The 20,834-nt window shown below is 37.1% G+C and overlaps 1 long non-coding RNA gene across 3 annotated transcripts; it reads left to right on the top strand.

The window, feature by feature from the left end:
- Positions 1 to 19,694, top strand: LOC143851149 (uncharacterized). 3 transcript variants are annotated; one of them, XR_013236227.1, is made up of 6 exons: positions 1 to 220; positions 313 to 717; positions 17,581 to 17,665; positions 17,763 to 17,836; positions 17,987 to 18,131; positions 19,424 to 19,694. It is a non-coding gene; the product is annotated as an uncharacterized LOC143851149 (long non-coding RNA). The 3 variants fall into 3 exon arrangements; XR_013236228.1 differs by having other exon boundaries at positions 17,763 to 17,877; XR_013236226.1 differs by having other exon boundaries at positions 17,763 to 17,898.
- The last annotated feature ends 1,140 nt before the right edge of the window (positions 19,695 to 20,834 follow it).

Below are 20,834 nucleotides of genomic sequence, written 5' to 3'. Positions count from 1 at the left end.
TCGCACTCTTCTTGGAATAACCGCGGTTTAAGAAATACATATTCTTTCCTTTCTTCTCCCTTCATGTCTCAATCCTCCTTTCATTTCTTGATCTCTTTCCTTTTCTTTTTCTTTTTTTGTGGATTATGCAGAAACAGGAGAGTGGCAGAGATTGCTAGAAAACAGATTCAAATTTGATTAATCTAAAAAACCCACAACAATCCAATGACTTTTGAAGAAGGTAAGCTTGTTTTGATGCAAAAAAAAATCGATTCTATTAGTATTTGATGGGTTTCTATCATTGAAGTGACTAAAACTGAATCATTTATGCAGAAACAGGGAAAACCCAGAAAAACCCAGAAACAGAATAAAAAAATATTTCAATTTCTGATGATATTGATAGAGCCGTGATATTTGTGGGGTTTAGCCGGCCCTCATGCACATATCAGATATCTCGCCACGAAGTGTTTTAGAAATACCAATTTTGGGTGTTGATTCTGATAGCAGTAGCAGTAATAGAAGCAGTTCTTCGGAGGATAAATCATTGGTTGTCAACGAATCTTTGAATTTGGAGCCTCACGGTTTGCAATGGAAGAATCTGATGAGTGTTTTCAAGAAGAAATCTATGAGAACGAGAAGGAATTTAAACAGAAAATTGGAAGGAAGTGAGTTTGTTTACAAATTGGAGGAGTTTTGGTTATGAGGAGCTTGCTGTTCCTACTGATAATTTCAGCTCTGGTAAGTGAAATTTTGTAGCTTTCTCTGCTTCTCTGTCTTTGTTCTTTCCATTGTTTTCCCTTCTTTACAAAAAAAAAAAATTCAAACAGTTTAGGGGTGGAGGTACAAAACTGGGCGAGGGTTAGGGCTCTTCTTTTAGTGTGAAGTTACTATAATGCCCTTAAATTATTGGAAATCATCTAAACCTTCCAACTCAAACGCTATTCCTAAGGATAGATGGATTAAGGACACAAAAGTAAGCTAAATTAGTAAAGACTAAAGAGGCAGTCTTAGATTAATAGCTAATAAACTTTATGGTTTAAGTGGCCATCATTTATGCAGAAACTTAGTTCAAACTTAGTTGTATGATTGAGTGCTCACATATGGTTGTCCCTAATATGGATGTGCCGTGATACAAAAATCACATTAATTGGATGGCTAGGAATGTCTACTCGGCGAGTATGTTGTATTACTGTAACATAATGGGTGCAACTTCGGCAGGGCTCAACTCGAACTCAACAGATTTAACCTGATTTTGGCTCAGGTTGGATTTGCATTTCCCCGGATTGTGTTGTGTTAGGGTTGGGAAAGGCCCACCCGATTTAATTTCAGGTCCGGTGAGGGTTGGGCCTTAGGTAACCCTACCTGTCCGAACCGGTCTCTTGTGCCCTGTTTGTTTAAGATTACAACAACCGATTGTAAATCCAAAACCAAATATTGGACTCAAATTTCCAACAATTGGCTTTGGACTCACAATCGGTCATCATAATCTTAAACGAACACGACCTTGATTTGGAATATCACGTTAGACGGGTTAGGTAAGGTTGAGAGATTTAAAGGCGACTTGGGTTAGGGTTGACCTTCCTCGACCTAAGGCTAAGTTTAGGTTCTTTTAGGGTTGAACACTTTGAACCCAATCCAATTTACAGCTATTTGTTCCTCAAACTTTTTTTTTGGGGGGTCATTTTGGAAGAAGATTAAAGTAGATGGGCCATGTAAATGACCTTTAAATAGGCTTTATAAAGGAATTTACCCCCTGTTTTTCAAAATAGATGTTGGGAAAGTTGCCTTATTTCCCACCCGCGGTGGTTGCTTGGGTGGGAAGGCAAAGGCAAAAATAGAAATTTTTATTTTTAGCTTTTGGGGAAAACTAAACTATAAAAAGAGAAGTGTTGTTCTCTTGGGTTGCGGCTAAACAAGACGTCTTTGGTGTGTCGTCTGCCAAAGGAGAGAGAAGAAAAAGAGAGAGAAAGGGAGAAGAGGTTTTTCATCTCGGGGTTTTCTCATCGGTTCTTTTTCGGGTTTATCTCTCGGGTTATCTCTTGTGTACGGTCTTGGGTTTGGAGATAAAGGAAAGGGTTGCGGGTTTGTGGGTTTGAGATTAATCCATTGTAATCCTTGTATATTGTTTTCTCATAGTGGAAGATCGTGTTTCTCGCCCGTGGAGTAGGCTTGGCCGAACCACATAAAATTCTGGTGTTCATCTTGTGGCTTGTTTATTACTTTTATCTTTTCTGTTTAATTTGTGCACGATCTGATTGGATTGACCGTCGGATTTTCTCAACAAGTGGTATCAAAGCTCAGGTGGAGCGATCGTCGAGGCCGGTGGAGTGATCGTGGGTGTTGTGGTTGGATCGCGGTTAGAGCGATTTTTTGGGGTAGAAAGATTGTCCAAGAAAGATTCTTGTTCGAGGTGGAGCGCTACACGAAGAAGTACAAAGTACTCTGAGATGGCTGTAAAATCAAGTGCTACTCAGTTCAACATCAACAGATTTGACGGAAAGGGCGGTTTCACCCTATGACAGATGAGGGTGAAGGACATTCTAGTTCAACAGGGCTTGGCTAAGGTGTTGAAGGGAAAGGATGGCAAGCGTGAGAGGATGACGGTACCTGTGTTGGCCAGGATGGATCGAGAACCCTCTCCAAGGTTGACTAGGTGAGTCAACGGGTTGGCAACTACACATGTGCATTGGCCGTATTGATCGAATCAGGATGAGTCAGAACCAATGTGATTCGAGGGTATGTAGCTTGTACTTCGGAAGGCCAACGGTGGTTTGCTGCGATAGCGGACTGATGGCGACATCAACAGAAAATCTTCAGGTGGCTGGGAAATAAGCCAAGGTGGAGGTTGTTAGGAAAGTTGCCTTATTTCCCACCCACGGTGGTTGCTTGGGTGGGAAGGCAAAGGCAAAAATAGAAATTTCTATTTTTTAGCTTTTGAGGAAAACTAAACTATAAAAAGAGAAGTGTTGTTCTCTTGGGTTGCGGCGAAACAAGACGTCTTTGGTGTGTCGTCTGCCAAAGGAGAGAGAAGAGAAAGGGAGAAGAGGTTTTTCATCTCGGGGTTTTCTCTTGGGTTCTTTTTCAGGTTTATCTCTCGGGTTATCTCTTGTGTACGGTCTTGGGTTTGAGAAGCAAGGAAAGGGTTGCGGGTTTGTGGGTTTGAGATTAATCTATTGTAATCCTTGTATATTGTTTTCTCATAGTGGAAGATCGTGTTTCTCACCCGTGGAGTAGGCTTGGCCGAACCACGTAAAATCTTGGTGTTCATCTTGTGGCTTGTTTATTACTTTATCTTTTCCGTTTAATTTGTGCATGATCGGATTGGATTGCCAGGCGGATTTTCTCAACAATAGACTGTACAGCCCACACCATATGATGATCCAAACCGCCCATTTGAAGGGCCACAACGTAAATAGGCTGCCCCAAAAATCATCTCCATTGAGCACCAATTGAGTAGCTTTTAACACAAATTTAACATCCCGAGATTAGAAAAGTTGCAGGAAAAAGAAAACATTTGTATGCCTGGATGTAAAATTAGTGATGCAAATCATAAACCCAAAAGTCCTAAAGAATTGTTTAAACATGCATACAAAGGATGAAGAAAGGTGCGGTAGGAAATGTGGGTCCAAAGGGTCTCTTGTTGAGGTCAACAATGACTGTCAACTACATCAAACAACTAAAACTTCCATTCCAGACCATTCCTATCTACTTTGATATATGCTGAATTTTTAAGACAATTTACCACTAATTTTGATTATACTTTTTAAAGCTCAAATCAGTAAGTTTATAAACTGACAATCATGAGCTTTTCAACTTTAAAAGGTTTCAAAAAGGGAAATGGGAGAACATTTGAGTAGGGTGTCATGTTAGGTCTCCTTCTGAATTAAAGAGAGTACTAACAGTTTCTAAACCAATTCTGTAAAGCCCTCAAGTTGTCGATAGTTTTTTTTTTTTAAGTTGACATATTTCATTCATTCTCAGAGAAGCATTCGGGACCAGGGGTTCCAGCCTGGATTACAAGAGAATAACATGAATATTGGCACAGGTAGGTATACCTGTAGCCAATGAAGTATACACATCGAATAAAAAGTTAAGATTATCCCTTTCCTCCCTTCTCTATCCTATGATTATGATATTATCCATTACACATTTAAAGGTATTCATCCTACAATCTTTTTCCGAACCTCATTTCCTTGATTGGGTAATGATGAAGATTCCCATATCAGAATGCCTCCATTTAGCGAAAGACCATAATCTCTCGAGCTAGCATGAGACTACAACTTTCTTTTAGCGCAACTAGGATCGTGAATTACCGTCACAGAGAATGACCTTTTCAAGAATTCCTCCTAACAATTATCATAACCTCGACCTATGGGACTAAAACCATCATCACAATTTCCACATTCTTGGTATCGACTTCCTAGTTTCCTACAATCATTTTCTTCCCAACCTGTCTTTGTACAATTAAATAACTCTAAAGCATTATGTCTAAATAGACTGAAATCAGAAGACATATGTACTACCCCACAACTTGCAATGTCTCCTTAACTGAAATCATTGGAAGACAACCCAAACTCCCAAAAACCTACATCTCTTAACCTCTCAAAGTGTGTCCTTTAATCCTGTAATCCAACTTTTGGTTCAGCCTCTTTAACTCTCTTTATTGTATCATCTGCAGCCCTTGCTTGCATTGGCCGAAACATTTCTGTTGTCCTTCCTAGATTCTCCTGATAGGAGATCCCAAATACATCACTCATTGCTACAAAATCATTAAAGCCTTCCAATTCTGGGAGCCCAGATTCTTCCTCAGCATTCAATAACAAGACTCCCTTTTCTTTATCTCGCCTATCTAATTCACTAGGCTACCCTAACTGACCCTGTTCCACCTCAGGGCTGCCTGGCCCTAAACCCTGCACATCTTCATCCAGTGTTGCATGCTTAGATTCCAAATTTGCAATCGCCAGGTGTTTTTCCTCTTCCCAAAGACGCATTCACATTCGCTTTTCCTTTTCTAGGATCTTGTTAAAGAAGGACAAGTTACGGAGGGGTGTATGAAGCTCCTCCTCACTATTCAGGATGACCTGGGAAGGGGACACACCCATGCTTTGATGAACAGCTGCCCGCTCTTTAAGACATTGCTTCTTTAGAGGAGAAATTAACACCTCACTAGGAGTAGAAGATTCTATTCCTCGCCAGTTTGTCATTATATTTAAGAGTTTTTAGGAGATTGTAGACACCCCATTTTGACCGAACCCCAAATAACCTCGTTTGATTAAAACCCTATCAAATTAGTGAACTAAAGTCCCAAGATTTGCCTTAGGGTAGGTTAGGATCTCAATTAGATCCCTTTAAAATTTTGTCAAAATCCGTTAAAGTTTGCCTAATAAGACGAGTGTAATTCATAGTGTAGTGTAGAAAGAAGGGAGTGGTTTATCCGCTTAGTTGTGTTCTAGTTAAATTAATTTCAGCAAAGGGGTTGTCCTGGGAAACTAAAGGGCCCGAATTTTAATCTTTTAATTTTCATTAATCAGTTTTCCAGGGACCACCTATTCTCCACACAAACAAGTTAAAACCTACATAAAAAGGGGTGTCTTGATATAACGAATGGGCCTAAAAAATTAAGCCAAATCTCTATAAATAGAGAGCTTGGACTTTCATTTGGGAGAGTTTTTTTTAGGTTTTGAGAAAAGTGAGTAGATCCGATCCTTTTCCTTTGCAAATTTCAGTGCAATTCAGACCTTGATGAATCAGATCTTGTGTTTTGTTGCTTGAGCGCTTACAAAGCAAGCTTAGAAACCATAGTATTGCTAGAAACCTTAAGTTTGTCTTCTCAAACCTTGTTTTCTCACAAGAAATCCTAAATCCACACTATGAAACCTTAAATCAGCAACTTCTTTAGCTTTTAAACCTCAGATCTCATCTTTAAAATCTAGGATTTTTTTATATTTTGGATAGATCGAATCTTTAAATCTTAGATTCGAGTCTTTAGACAGTAGAGTTCTCTGCAATTTCGATTGTCAAGTGAAGATTTTAGAAGAAGAAAAGAAAGGAGCTTCATTTGATTCTGCAAAGAGGAACAAGAAAGAGGAGGAAAAGAAGAAGTTTCGAGTTCTATAATCTTAGGTTAGTTTATTTGTGCTTCAGAATTCTAAATATTTCTTGCTGAAATTGAGTCTATAAAAAATTTTGGTAGGCAACTCTGTCAGGTAAGTTATACTCATGGATCATATTGTCATTTTTGTTTAGATTATAAAGTTTGAACAAATTTTACAAACATTGCTTCATAAACTGCTGTTAGACTTCATAAATTTAGACTTCATAAATTTCTTATTATTTCAGTTATTTTCAAAAGGAAATGATGATTAGCAACATAAGTTTATCTTCTTGTTAATCTCTATTGGTGTATGATGATAATTAGTGTTGACTCCATGATACTGTTTGTGTATATATAATTATTGGATAAAGAGCTATAAATTTGTGGCTTGTGAATTGAACTAACTTCCTAATTTGCTATGATTTACGAAATGTTATGATCTCTTAATTTGTTGTGTAGTTTGTAACTGAACAAATTTCCTAATTTGTTCCTTAAAAAAAGAGGAAGAAGAAGAAAGAACTTTTGGAAAGAGAATTGATGATCACCAGTAAAATAACTCTATATTTTATAGGAGTAATTAATTTATTTAATTTAGAACAATAATATCATTGCCATACAATATAATGGAATCTTGTCTGGAGCATAATTAAATGAGTACTTTTTGATCCTGCAATGTACTCGAAAGTTGGACAAAATGTAGTTAGGAAAATATTCTCTGTTCTCATTTGTCAAATGATATCTTTGAGCCATCATAGCTTCCTAGAACTGAGTTATTGTAGAGGGAGTCCTACACTTGGTTTATTTTCTTTATAAAAATGATCTACTGTTCTCAGACATCATAAGCGGAGATGTTTCTTTTATGGAGTCCACACATACCTGAACAGAAAACTATTGTAGACCATTTTCATAGTGTAAAACAGGAAATCTTAGTAGTTCATTTTCATTGTGTTTAAACTGAAAACTATTGAAGTTTACTTTCGTAGAGCTGAATTGGAAACTCTTGTAGTTCATTTGCGTGGTGTTAAATTGGAAGATTTTGTAGTTTGTTTTCATTTTGGCGTATCTGCTTATAGCAGCACATATTTTTTTTATGAAATGTTCATATTTGAACCCTGACAGGTTAGCATGCTTTGTTTAAAGGTTGTATTTTCCTTTTGATGTGTATTCAAGAGTAGATGTAAGAGATGAGATAGTAGTGCAAATATTTTGTTCTCTTGAGTTAAAAATTATGATTACGTCTTTATTGACTGTGTTCATATGCCTCTATTAATTGGCTGAGTTTTTTTTTTTTTTTTTACATTTATGGTTATCAGTTTATATAGTTCAGGTTGATGTATATAAGTTTTGAGCCTTGTATGCATCCCTTGTAAGAGTTGCTTATGTATATGTAATATATAGTTGATTCTTTAAGTTTCTGTATCATATGTTAAACCATATATGGTGAAGTGAGTAGCTTATTAGGTAAGAAGACTTTATAATAGTTAATCATATAACAATGCTTTGAACTATCGAGGAATTTCCTTTTATTGTGTTCAAGAATTGATAATAGTATTATCCGAATATGTATAGAGTAGATAACTCCATTTCTATTTGTCTTAGTTACATGATTAACCTGCTCATGAATAGAGGCATTGAGCCTAGTCGGCTTTAGTTATTTGTTTCTCCATAACATTGTTATATATCAAAACCCATTTTACTTTGGTCCTTGAGTAATATTTGATGCATGATTTGGAGCTTTTACTTGAGAAAATCTGCTGGTTTGATTTTGCTTTAGTCATTTCAATACAATTTTTTTTCCCATTCTGCTGAAATAATCTGAAAATTAGTGTAGAAAATGTGTGCCGAAATAGAAAGCAGTGTAGTCTATTCCCATTATGCTGAAATAATCTGAAAATTAGTGTAGAAAATGTCATTGCGCCGAAATAGAAAGTAGTGTAGTCTATTCCCATTGTGTTGAAATAATCTGAAAATCAGTGTAGAAAATGCCATTGTGCTGAACTATAAAAGGCAGTGTAGTCTATTCCCATTGTGTTAAGCTGAACTGAAAATCAGTGTAGTTCATTGTTATTGTGTTGAATTAAGAGTTCATGTAGTTCATGTTCATTGTGTTAAAGCGTGAGCTTTTGTAGGTCATTTATATTGCGTTAAGTTAAGAGCTTTTGTGGCTCATTTATGAGTGATGAATGGTTAGTTGAAGGTGATTGTGTTATCCTGTGAAATCTGTATGCTTTTATACATATCTGAATTTAATAGTAGTTCAGTCATCCTTTGGTTAAATGCTAATGTAATGGTTAGGGCAAAACAGTAGTAGCATACTAGCATGCACTAATCGATGAAGTTCTTTTCTCAGACAATTTTTAGCATTTGCTGAGCCCTAATATATGCATTTCAGTTATCATCTTGAGCAGTTTTATGTAATCAAATAAGTCATTGGTGCAATACTTTCGACTGAATTATTCTCTCGTGGCTCCTACTCTTATTCATATTTGATCCTTTTGAATTAGTTTTAAAAACCCCATGTCTTATGATTTACACAGTTAAACATCATGTCATATTGTTTATTTAAATATCAACTTATGCACATCATAATCTTAAAAAAAAAAAACCTGAAATGTTTTGGTATCTTGTTTATCTGATAAGTTTTCACTTCAGGACATACATTACTCACTTATATTACTTTAGTAATAGTTTCGACACGGTTTGGCTTTGAGTTCTGTTCTCCATTATCGTGTAATGAAATGCTTTGCTCATTTTTTTTATTTTGAATGCCTTATTTTCATATGGCTCAGATTTGAAATTTGAGTTACCCATCTTTTAGGGGACTAGCATAGTCCTTGTAGCATTTCCCCCTTATTATCTTTTTCTTTAGAAGACTTTTTCAAGTCTATTAGATATGTAACCTTAAACCATAGATCCTTTCATTGCCAGGGCAATGAAAGAATCATCTAGAGCCCCTCCTCCCCCCTCTTAGGAGACATGCTTTGTCTCAATAGCAAATTCCATCTTTAGGAGATAAGCTTGTCTCATTAGAAAAGTGCCCTTCTTAACCGCCACATTTTTTTATTATTTATACCCTGAAAACTGTTTTGTAGAAACCCTACATATCAAGAGGTTAGGATAATCCCTGATAAAGGTGGGACCAACGGAAATGACTGAATCGACTGCCCCTATCATGTCCACATGACATGCATAGGGCCCACAGTACGAAAGTGGGCCCTACTGTAGTGGACCACGGCCTTAAGTCTCCCTAACAAATGATGCTAACGGTTAAATTGATAGCTTGCACACTAATAAATGCCAAATGGTCCACATTAGATACGAAACATTCCTGCAAAGGGATGTCTAATTGCTCTGTTGCATCCGAAGTTCTGAGGCTTTCAATGATGAAAAGCCTATCACTGTAATTTCAGAACAAAGTTATCACCAAGGAGATCTAAAGTATATATTTTAAGTCTTTCAGGATAAATCTACAAAATGAAAAAAAATACACTTAAATAGAATAATGAAGAGTTTTTTTTGTTCTAAAACAAGAATCAACCAGTCTTTCATTTCCTACACTCAAAGAAAGGCCAATCCATGATGGCTTTTAAGAAGACCCAAAGTTTGAAGCCATTGCAATGTAATAGCAGAATGGGGCAGTGGCATTTTTAACCCACAGCTTCAGTCGGGCAATCCAATCCATGCTAAGCCCTAGGATTTTTTTGAGGTAGATGAGAATAGATTGGTACGCTTCTTGAGATTTTGCCCATCAATGACTATCTACTCTAGTCCCGTTCCTGAACCTTGCTCGTTAACTTATGGGAGAGAGAATGAATAGGGGTGCTACTCAGGTCGGTTCGGGTTGAGATTTGCTAAAAATGATTGGAATCAACTTGAACCCAACCCGATTGTATACTAAAAGCTCAAGCCGAATTCCCAAAAATCAGCCTGAGTTGCACCCCTAAGAATAAGAGACAATAGAGATACACCTGAACGAAAGAGGAGTTCCTATGGCTAAAGCTGGTCACCTTTGTATTCTTGTTTTCATTTTCTAATTTCAACCCAGTGTCATAGTGTTAGGATCTTAGATGTAGTTGCAGATATTAAAGTTAGAACTGAAGAAGAAGAATCTTGAATTGCTGAAAGAAAAGTTGAAATTTAGCTGGTTCGAGGCACCAGTACCTCCTGTTACAATGAAAAAGGAAATTTCTACACAAAAAACATGCCCTGTATTTCCCCCTCTTGTCTATTTTATTCAGCTGTTGAGATGCTAACTGTCATTAACTGCTTTTCCAGTCTGTCCAACAGAATCGGTACTTGCAACTAATCTTTAAGCCTTGCTGGCACTTCCCTCTTTCTAGTAGTGACCCTCCTTACAACTGGTGAGTCTTCCTGGTTCGTTACAGTTGCCTCCCCATGAAAATGAACCTTGTCCTCAAGGTTCAAATCAGGATAATCATGCTTGAGGACAGATAGATCTTCCCAAGATGAAGCTTCGAGTGGTAACCCATGCCATTGGATAAAGAGTTGGTGAATGCCCTCCTCTCCTTTTCACTGAATGACTCTCCGATCAAGTACAACCAAAGGTCAGCAAAGTGGTTGTGTTCCTGTGGATAGTTGGGGTAAGGCAACCTGTGTGACAGACGGGTTCCCTGTAAATTGTTTAAGTAGTGAGACATGGAAAACTAGATGGATTTTAGCTTCTTCAAGGAGCTGTAATTTGTAAGCTACTGATCCAATCCGTTCAATTACCAAGTAAGGACCATAGTATCTACGACCAAACTTGTGTGAGCGTCGTTGTGCTACTGAAGCTTGTTTGTACGGTTGTTGCCTTACAAGTACATAATCACCCACATCAAAATGTTTTTCTCGTCGATTCTTATTAGCCTGATTTTGCATCCTCAATTGAGCCTGGTGTAAATTGGTTTTGAACTGTTGGAGAATGCTATCCCGTTGCAATAACTCTTGGTCCAGAGCCTCCAAATGTGAAGTCCCTTGTTCATACTGTAGAATTGTAGGTGGCTTCTTAGTAAAAGCTGCTTCAAACGGTGTCATCTGAGCAGCTGAATGAAAAGCTGTATTGTACCAGAAATTTTGACCAGTGAGAAGGGCAATCACACACATAACTTCTGAGGTACATTTCTAAACAACGATTCAAGGCTTCGGATTGCCCATCAGATTGGGGATGGTAAGCACTACTCATGGCAAGATTAGTACCCTGCAAACGAAACAATTCCTGCCAGAAACGACTAAGGAAAACTATATCTCTATTACAATTGATTTGGGAATGCCATGGAGTTTACAGACATCATTCACAAAGGTTTGAGCTACTGACATAGCTGTAATAGGGCTTCGTAGGGGACTAAAATGGGCGTATTTGCTCAATCTGTCTATGACTACTATAACGACAGTTTTTCCAGCTGAATTTGGAAGGGCTGTAATGAAATCCATGGCCCAATCTTCTAATATTTGGTCAGGTATTGGTAGGGGTTGTAAAAGACCTGCTGGGGCAAGATGTGATTTTATTTGCTGGCAAATGACACATTCAGCAACAAATTTATTGACATCTTTTCTCAAATCTTGCCAATGGAAATTGAGAGCGATCCTAGCCATTGTTCGAGTCAAACCGGCATGACCACCAATCGGTGATGAATGGAATTCTTGTAAAAGTTTTGTTTTTAACCCTGAATCAGTTGGAATAACTATTCTACCTTTGCATAACAATAATCCATGTCTCCAAGTATATGTATTAGGAACGGCTCCTTCTTGTTGGATCTCCTCATGAATTTCTCGGATGTGAGGATTAGAAGCATGTTCCAGTTTAAGTTGATCCATTATATCAAATAATGGTATTGACAAAGTCATGTATTGATTCTCCATCGTAGGTTCCTTGAAAGAGCATCTGCCACTAAGTTTTCTTTTCCTAGCCGTAGTGTATATCATACTGAAACCCCATTAGTTTTGTTAACCATTTTTGCTGCTCAAGTGTTTGAATGGTTTGGTCGAGAAGAGACTTGAGGCTTTTTTGATCAGTTTGAATTATAAATTTCTGTCCCAGTAAATATTGCCTCCATTTTCACACAGCTTCTGTGATTGCAAACATTTCCCGTACATATGTAGAAGATGATTGCATTTTGGAAGAAAGCTTTTGACTGTAGTAGGCAATAGGATGGCATCCCTGAGAAAGAACTACACCAATACCATACCCAGAGGCATCGGTTTCTAAGACAAATGGTTTTGCAAAGTTTGGAAGAGCAAGGACAGGAGTTGAAGATGCAGCTTGTTTTAGTTCTTCAAATGAAAGTTTGGCTTCTGGATTCCATAAAAATGCCCCCTTCTTGAGTAATTTTGTCATTGGAGCTACTATATGAGCGTAGCGCTTAATGAATCTTCTGTAATACCCTGTTAATCCTAAAAATCCTCAAATTTCCTTAAGATATTTAGGAGTTGGCCATTGAAGAATAACGTTGATCTTAGATTGGTCTACGACAACCCCGTCAGCTGACACAATATGCCCTAAATATTCCACTGATGCTGCTCCAAAAGAGCATTTTGATTGTTTTGCATACAATTCATTAGTTTTTAAGATGTGTAGTGTCATCTTTAGATGTTCTAAATGATGTTCCCAAGTTTTGTTATAAACTAGAATATCATCGAAGAAAACGAGAATAAATTTTCGTAGAACTGGTCGAAACACATCATTCATCAAAGATTGAAATGTGGATGGGGCATTTGTAAGACAAAAAGGCATAAGTAGGAATTCCTATAAGCCATCATGAGTCCTAAATGCAGTTTTTGGTACATCTTCGACCTTAACTCGAATTTGATGGTATCCTGATCTGAGATCCAGTTTAGAAAAGTATCTGGCACCATGTAGTTCATCCAGAAGCTCTTCAACTGTTGTAATTGGGAAACGACTAGGGATTGTGACAGTATTTAGGGCTCTGTAGTCCACACAAAACCGCCATGTACCATCCTTCTTTTTGACTAAAATAATTGGGGATGGAAAAGGGCTATGGCTTGGTTGAATAACCCCATTGTCAAGCATTTCTTTGACCAATCTCTCAATTTCTGATTTCTGAAAATGAGGATATCTGTATGCTTACTTTAACAGATCCAATGCCAAATTTTAGGGGAATGGCATGGTCATGTGATCTGATGGGAGGTAGGGAGTTGGGCACTGCAAATACTTCAGAAAATTCATCAAGTAATTTGGTCAATTCGGTATTAACTGGAAGAGAACTTTCATTCAGTTTGGACTGAAGAAGTTGTAATTTTAAACAAAAATCCACCCCATCTTTTATAGCTAGACGTTTGAAACTGTGTAATTGCATAGGCTCCTCTGTGATTTGGCTTTCACATTGTAAATGAATCGCCTGAGCTTGCCAGTGAAAATCCATGGTGAGCCGCTTATAATGAAAAATAATTGGGCCCACCAATTCTAACCATTGAACTCCAAGAATAATATCAGCCCCCATGAGTGGAAGTACAAAGAGATCAACTTGTAACTTATGATTTTGCATACTCAAACTGACATTTCTGCAAATTCCTTAGCATTTTAGCCTTTCCCCATTACTGACCATAACTTGAACTTGTATGCCATGAATAACTGGAATTTGTAATTATTGTACTAATCGTTCTTGAACAAAATTATTAGAGCTACCACCATCAATTAATACAATGATTTTCCGTCCACCAATGTTGGCCTGAACTCGTAAGGTTTTAGGATTAGTTTGTCCTGATAAGGTGTAATAAGAAATTTTTGGTTGCTTGTCAGATTTTTCAAGAACTTGAGGGAAACATGTCTCCTCTTGCATCAGACGCATGGCCTCTACGTCTGTATCTTAATACTCCTCCTCATTAATAAGCAAAAAGAGTTGCTTGTTTTTATATTTATGATCGGGATTGTATTTTTCATCACAAGTATAGCACATTCATTTATCCCTTTTTGCTTGCAATTCTGCTGTGGTCATCTTTCTTGAATGGAGTGCCCTGTTGAGGCAATTTGTTAGTCATTGAAGAAGAAGCCACAGAAGAATTTTCAGCTCCATATCATGGTATGGAAGGCATTGGATTCTTATAATTGCCTTTGTAAGTCATTTTTCTTGCATCATCAATCTTGTCTTCGATCATTTTAGCCAATCCTACAGCTTTTGATAATGAATTTGGTAAGTGAATTTGTACCTCGTTTCAGATCTCTGGTTTTAAACCAGAAACAAAACAATCTACCAGAAATTGAGAAGGAAGATGACTGGTACGATTGGCCAAAGCGTCAAATTGAGCTTCGTAATCTCCAACAGTAGTGTTGAATCAATTTAGCTAATTTGCCCTGAGGGTTATCATAAATGGATGGTCCAAACCTGATTTGTAAAGCTACAGAGAGTTTCTCCCATGAATCAAATGGTTGTTCCCTTTCCATTGCTTGAAACCAATCATATGCTTTACCATCGAGATGGAAAGCCGATGGAAAGAAGCTATTTCCAGCTTTAGTTCTTCAGAAGTGTGTTGAAAACGAAAAAACTTCTCAGCCTTCGAGATCCAAGTTGCTGGACCAGTGCCCTCAAATTGGGAAAATTCTAATCGCAATTGTCTTGCAGAAAACCCCCAAGACTCGTACCATCTCGCAGTCCTCCTTGAGTACCATCTCGCGTTCCAGTTCCAGTAAGAGTTTCTCCCTGTTCAACCCTTCTTGTTAAATTGGTTACCCGGCCATCTAAAACTGTAATTTTATTGGAGATCTTAAGCAAGAAATCTCTTTGCTCCATGGCTAGTTCCTGGTAATTCTGTAAACGAGTTTCTTGGAGAGATGTAGTCTCAATCAATTTCTTGATTGCATCATCTAAACTCTTCAATCTTGTATTCTCAGCCATAAGGTGAGAAGTCAATGAAAGCACCACTATTAGGAGCTTAGATGTAGTTTCAGAAATTAAAGTCAGAACTAAAGAAGAAGAAGAATCTTGAATTGCTGAAAGAAAAGTTGAAATTTAGCTGGCTTCGAGGCACCAGTACCTCCTGTTCTACACAAAAAACAAGCCCTGTATTTCCTCCTCTTATCTATTTTATTCAATTGTTGAGATGCTAACTGTCATTAACTGCTTTTCCAGTCTGTCCAACAGAATCGGTTAGTTGCAACTAATCTTTACGCCTTGTTGGCACTTCCCTCTTTCTAGTACCGACCCTCCTTACAACTGGTGAGTCTTCCTAGTTCGTTACACATAGTGTCACTTTAAAAAGAGTCAAAACATTGAGGAAAAAAATTAGAGATCTTTGGGTTTCCTTCACAAAACAATCCAATCAATGATTTTGTCACATTGGGAGAGCAATACAAGCATCGTGCTACTAGGCAAAGCGGTATGCTCTTATCGGAGTAGTGAAACTTGGAGTATTATTTAAATCTAGTGGTGCAGTTTGCATTGGTCGATTTGAGGTTTTGCTTGAAAAAATGAATGAGAATTAACCCAAACTTGACCCGACTTTATGATAAAGGCTCAACCCGAATTCCCAAATATTGAACCGAGCTTCACCCCTATTTAAATCCATGTCGATAAGATTCCGTCATCTCACATTTGAATCTAATTGGAAAACATAGTTAACTAATGCAATTGAGGAAACTAAGGGTGCGTTCTTTAACATTCTTTTAGAACGATTTTCAATTGTTTTAGCCTAAAAAATGAGAATTCTGTTCTTTTGGAATTTCAACAACTAGTCTAAGAATTCATCCTAATTTTTAGAAATTATTTTATGGAGCAAAAGTTTTCGCTTCAGAGAGAATTGGGTGCTATGTCATGATCTTCCCCTCTCTCTCCACTCTCAACTTCTAGTGTGAAACATGTCCACTTAGGGTGAAACCACATTTTCCACGTCACCTGCCACACAAAATTGAGAATTTTTAAAAATAAATTAAGGTGATAATTACATTTACACCCCCTCAACTTTGGCCAAATTCCACTTCTGACCCGGTGGTATCGACTTCACCAAAGACACCCCCTCATCTTTCTAACATTTTTAAGTAGACCCCTTCCATTGACGGTCACTTAAATTAACCATGGCTAATATTTTGAAGACAGAAATACCTTCGTCACTAGTTTTAAGCCATTTGCAGAGGGATTAGGGTTACGCCATTTCCTTCATCACGGCCACTGCCGCCATCGCCATCTCCGGCCACCACCGCCGTCGCCATCTCCGGCCACCGTCGTCGTCTCCATCTCGCTCATTTTTGAAACCCTCTTTCTTCCACCCATGACCCATTTCTGAAACACAAAAATAAAAGTGTGTATATATATATAGAGAGAGAGAGGAAACTGTTGGTGCGCTTAAGCTCACCAAACTTATGGTGAGCTTAAGCGCCCAATCACATGGGGGCCCACTTTTTATAGGATGATCCAAAGCATTCATTTGAAAGTCCCTTACATAGATGGGGGGTGTACCAAAAATCAGCTCCATAGGATCATCCTAACCCCTCCATTTGTGAAGGACAAAAATGGACAGACACAAATCTGCCCATTTTTTGTCCTCCACAAATGGAGGGGTTAGGATGATCCTATGGAGCTGATTTTTGGTACACCCTCTATCTATCATAAGGCCTTGCAAATGAATGGTTTGGATCACCACAGAACAAGTGGGACCCATGTGATTGGGGAGCTTAAGCGCACCATAAGTTTGGTGCGCTTAAGCTCACCAACAGTTTCCTCATATATATATATATATATATATATATATATATATATATATGGAAAAGGTTTCTGAGCTCGAGCTCAGCCTGAGCTAGAGCACAGAAACCACTACTCCCATAGTTGGTTGAGTCATCCAACCCATTTAGTTTATAGGTTATGCTAAGGTTATGGTTATGGTCCAATAGATCGGATGGTTAGGATTTTGTTATGGAGCTGGTTTGTTAGGAACACCCAATCTATGTGAGGTAGTGTAAAATGAATGGGTGGGATGAATCAAACTACTATGGGAGATGGTATATTCTAAGCTCTAGCTCAGCTTGAGCTAGAGCTTAGAAACCATGCCCCCATCTATTATATTATAGCAGGATGGGGGTTTCACTGTTCACGCCCACATGGACAGCTCCCCCATCCGGCTATTTATCTACGTGGCACCCTCATTCTTAAGACGAAATTTTTTTTGAAAAAGGCAAAACGATCCCTAAAATCTCTCTCACTTCCACAGAATTTTTCTTAACTGGGCAACTTTCTCTGGCAGTCTCCACATCTTTAGAAACACATAACACGATACTCTAATATTAGGGGAAGGGTAAACAACACAACCCGTAGTTTCTTACTCTAAACAATACGCCCGGAACGATCACCTCACCATGATGGTCCTTCTTTAATGAAGGCGTACCAAATGAGAGGTGGAATTCTACAGCCATCTTCATATATGTGTTTTGCAATCTCTTATTTTTCTCTCATATCTGTAGTTTTTTTCAATGTGTTTTGCAATATCCTCTTATTTTCCCCTTTTCTTTCTCTTTTTAAAGAAAACTTAGGGCTTATGAATTTCTCCTCTTTCCGGTCGTGTAGGTGCTGCAACAACGAAGAGTGAGAGGGTGGTTTTTGAGGATTGAATGAACATGTGTTATAAGAACACCAGTTTCTGTTTTGTACAGTTAATTACATTTTTTTCTCATTGTTTTAATTGTCCATCTAATAACATTAACTTAGGGTTTATGAATTTCTCACTGTTTTAATCTCCTTTTTTGTAGGTAAAACCTAGGATTAACACAATAATATGCTTGCAAATTCATGAATAGCACGGAAGAAGATTCAGAACTTTGCGGTAAAGTTTCAGAGATTTTATGAAAACGAGATCAATATCTGGTTGGGTTTTTTAATCAAAAAGTGTGTATGTAATTTTTTTCTTTCAGTTTTTTTTATTAGTCAATTTATAAGCTCAAAATTTGATATATTTTCATGTTGAAATTTGCAGAATCACAATATTAGACACCATCTCCTCCATAGGAATCGCCTGTCAAAAGTTATCTCGCGGCATAGAAATTCCTCGAAACAGAGCCTGTTAACTGAGAATATCGTGTTTCCTCCAATTATTTTGTTGTTTTTTATATCTTATAGTGGTGAGTCAAATAATAGGCAGTTTGTAGTTCTTTGTGCTAGACTATAATTGATTTCAGCCGTCCAATTGGTGAACCTTGCTTTGGATCTCTCCTACTATTAAAGTAGATTATAATCATAAGATCTTTTACTTTTGCTGAGCATTTTCATGATTTTCTCTTTTCTTTTTCTTTTGTTTCATGTTTCTTTTAATTTTAAATTCAACTGGTATCACATGCTTCATACTTATTCTCTATAATTTGTTCTGCTTAACTTTTTTTTCACAAAATCCTCAATCTTTATCTGGCACTTGGGTACCATACAATTCAAATCCAAATTGACTGGGCTGACAGCTTTATGGTCAGCTCTGAGGCAAACTTTGTTCAAACAGGGCCTTATTGACTTTCAATTTCTCACATTTTTACGTTGCTGATTTATTTCACTCTGAGGTCAGGGGTTCAAACCCAGCTTACCGACCAAAAAAAATTGAAATACAATGCAAAAAGAACTGTAGCTTTGATTCTAGATTTTATTGGGGATTTTTATACTCATGACTCTATTACCGTCTCTTTTTTCTTTTCAGGTCTTGCTTTTATGTTATTTATTTGTTTGTTTGTTTTATCCCAAATAGATTGATTTCTTATATGGATGGATTTTAGTTTAAGTTGAAATTGGAACCCTGAGTCATGCAAAGAGCTTCTTTGTTCAAGTCTTTTTGGAGCTTTATATGGATTGATTTTAGGTTATGTTGAAATTGGAACCCAGAGGCTCCAAAGAGCTTCTTTCTTCAAGTTTTTTTAGAGCTATTTCTTGATATGCTATAAATTATTGGTACTTTTGTTTAAGATTTTTTATTTGGCTATGATATTATGAAATAAAAAGGCGATTCAAAAACCAGATAATAAAGAAAAAGAAAATCATATCGTATATTGTATTGTTGGTGATCGTCATATCCTTACATACAGATTTAATAGTCTGCATTTTCTCCTGATTTATTCAAAGATTATTCCAAGACAGTTTCCCAACACTATTTAGGGTCACAAAGAGTTTGATCTATCATCGTTTGTCAATCATGATACATGATGTCACCCCCTTGATTAAGCCTTGATCAAGAGATTATGCGGCTTCTCAAGAAAATTTGAAAGCTGTTTTATTTTTTGTGGATTAGATAAATTGTGCTGTTGTGAAGTGAGGAATGGAATCTATCAATGTTTTTTTATATTGGCTAACCATAGTAGTTCATTGAGTTTCGTTGTTCTCTGTTTTGGTTTTATTTTCCTGTAAATTGGCCATAATCCATAGTTTCTATCTTCAGTGCTATCATTTGTTCATGTTACGTAATGGGTGTTGTCGATGGATCATGTCTGTCAAATGTTCAATGGATGGAATGCCTGACAAAGATGAATTGACATGGACAACTATCATAACTGGGTACCGTAATATTTAGGCATATCTCTATCAATGTTTTTTGGTATTGGTTATTGTAGATGATCAAATATCTTTGGTATCTATTTTTATTTTATTTTCCTCCAATTGGCAATCTTTATTGACATGATTATATTGCAGAATCTGATACAATTATTTATACGGGCTGGCCTCCCTACATGATGGTAGTTCCTACTCAATTTCACCACCTATCAAGAATTCAAGATGAGAAAATGGTGCAAACATAGAATAACATCAATGTTTTTTTCATTTTGTGGGACTAACTTGAAGTTGTTATGTCCATGGTTTCAAATTTCGGTTTCGGACCCTGAAATTTCGGTTGAAATCCGGTACCACAAAGGAAATGGTATTTTATTCAATATTAAATTTCGGCCGAAATTTCGGTAAAATATTATAATAATAATAAAAAAAAGGTTTTTTGGTTTAAATTTCGGCAATATGACAAGGTATCCATTTCACAATCGGTTTTTTTTTTTTTTTTTTTTTTTTAAATTCCTAATCGGTGGGGATTATTCTGTTTTTTGTTTCTTTATTCCCAATCGGTGGCTATTGTCACTTCTAATTAAACCATTCCAAAAAAAAAATTTGGCACTTCTATTTACACATTTTTCTATTTACCTATCTACAAATAAAGAGATACGGATTCATACATTATTTAATGTACATATCTACTGATAATAGATTTGTAGGAGCTATGTGAGCATTGTCGCAAAAAAGCATCTAACTTTAAATGCATCCATGTGCAACCATCTCTTTCTGATGCGTACTTAGTTGCATCCAAACAAGGTATAATCTTATAGGAGAACTTATATGGTGGCCGCTAGTCATTTCCTCCTCTCTGCCCACTCTGTCACATTAAAAAACCCATTGAAACCTCGGAGGTGTCGTTAGTGAAGTTGATACCACGGGTCAGAAGTGGAATTTGGCCATAGTTGAGGGGGTGTAAATGTAATTATCCCTAAATTAGAAAAACACAATTCTGATTCCAAAGGACTCTAAAAGATAAAGATTAATTCTAATTTTTAGAAAGAAAATTTCCATAATTGTTGAAGAACGCACCCTAAGGTTCTGTTTGGATTTTTTCTGGAAAAGTTTGGAAAGGAAAAGTATTTCTAAAATTTCCTGCCACTTTTACATATGAAAAAAGAAGAAGATTACTGTTAAAATGGTACCACCAACCTTGATATTTGATCCAATGCAGCACACTTTTTAAGTAATTTTAAGAGGCTGCTGTTGGATAAAATATGGTGGTATGTCTCACGTACCATCTTGACGGGACT

This window comes from Tasmannia lanceolata, unplaced genomic scaffold (genome assembly GCF_043159265.1).
Source record: "Tasmannia lanceolata isolate RefF3 unplaced genomic scaffold, GAP_Taslan_0.1 ptg000018l, whole genome shotgun sequence".
Lineage (NCBI taxonomy): Eukaryota > Viridiplantae > Streptophyta > Magnoliopsida > Canellales > Winteraceae > Tasmannia > Tasmannia lanceolata.
Note: the sequence above shows the minus strand (reverse complement) of the source record. Positions and strands in the feature narration are given on the sequence as shown.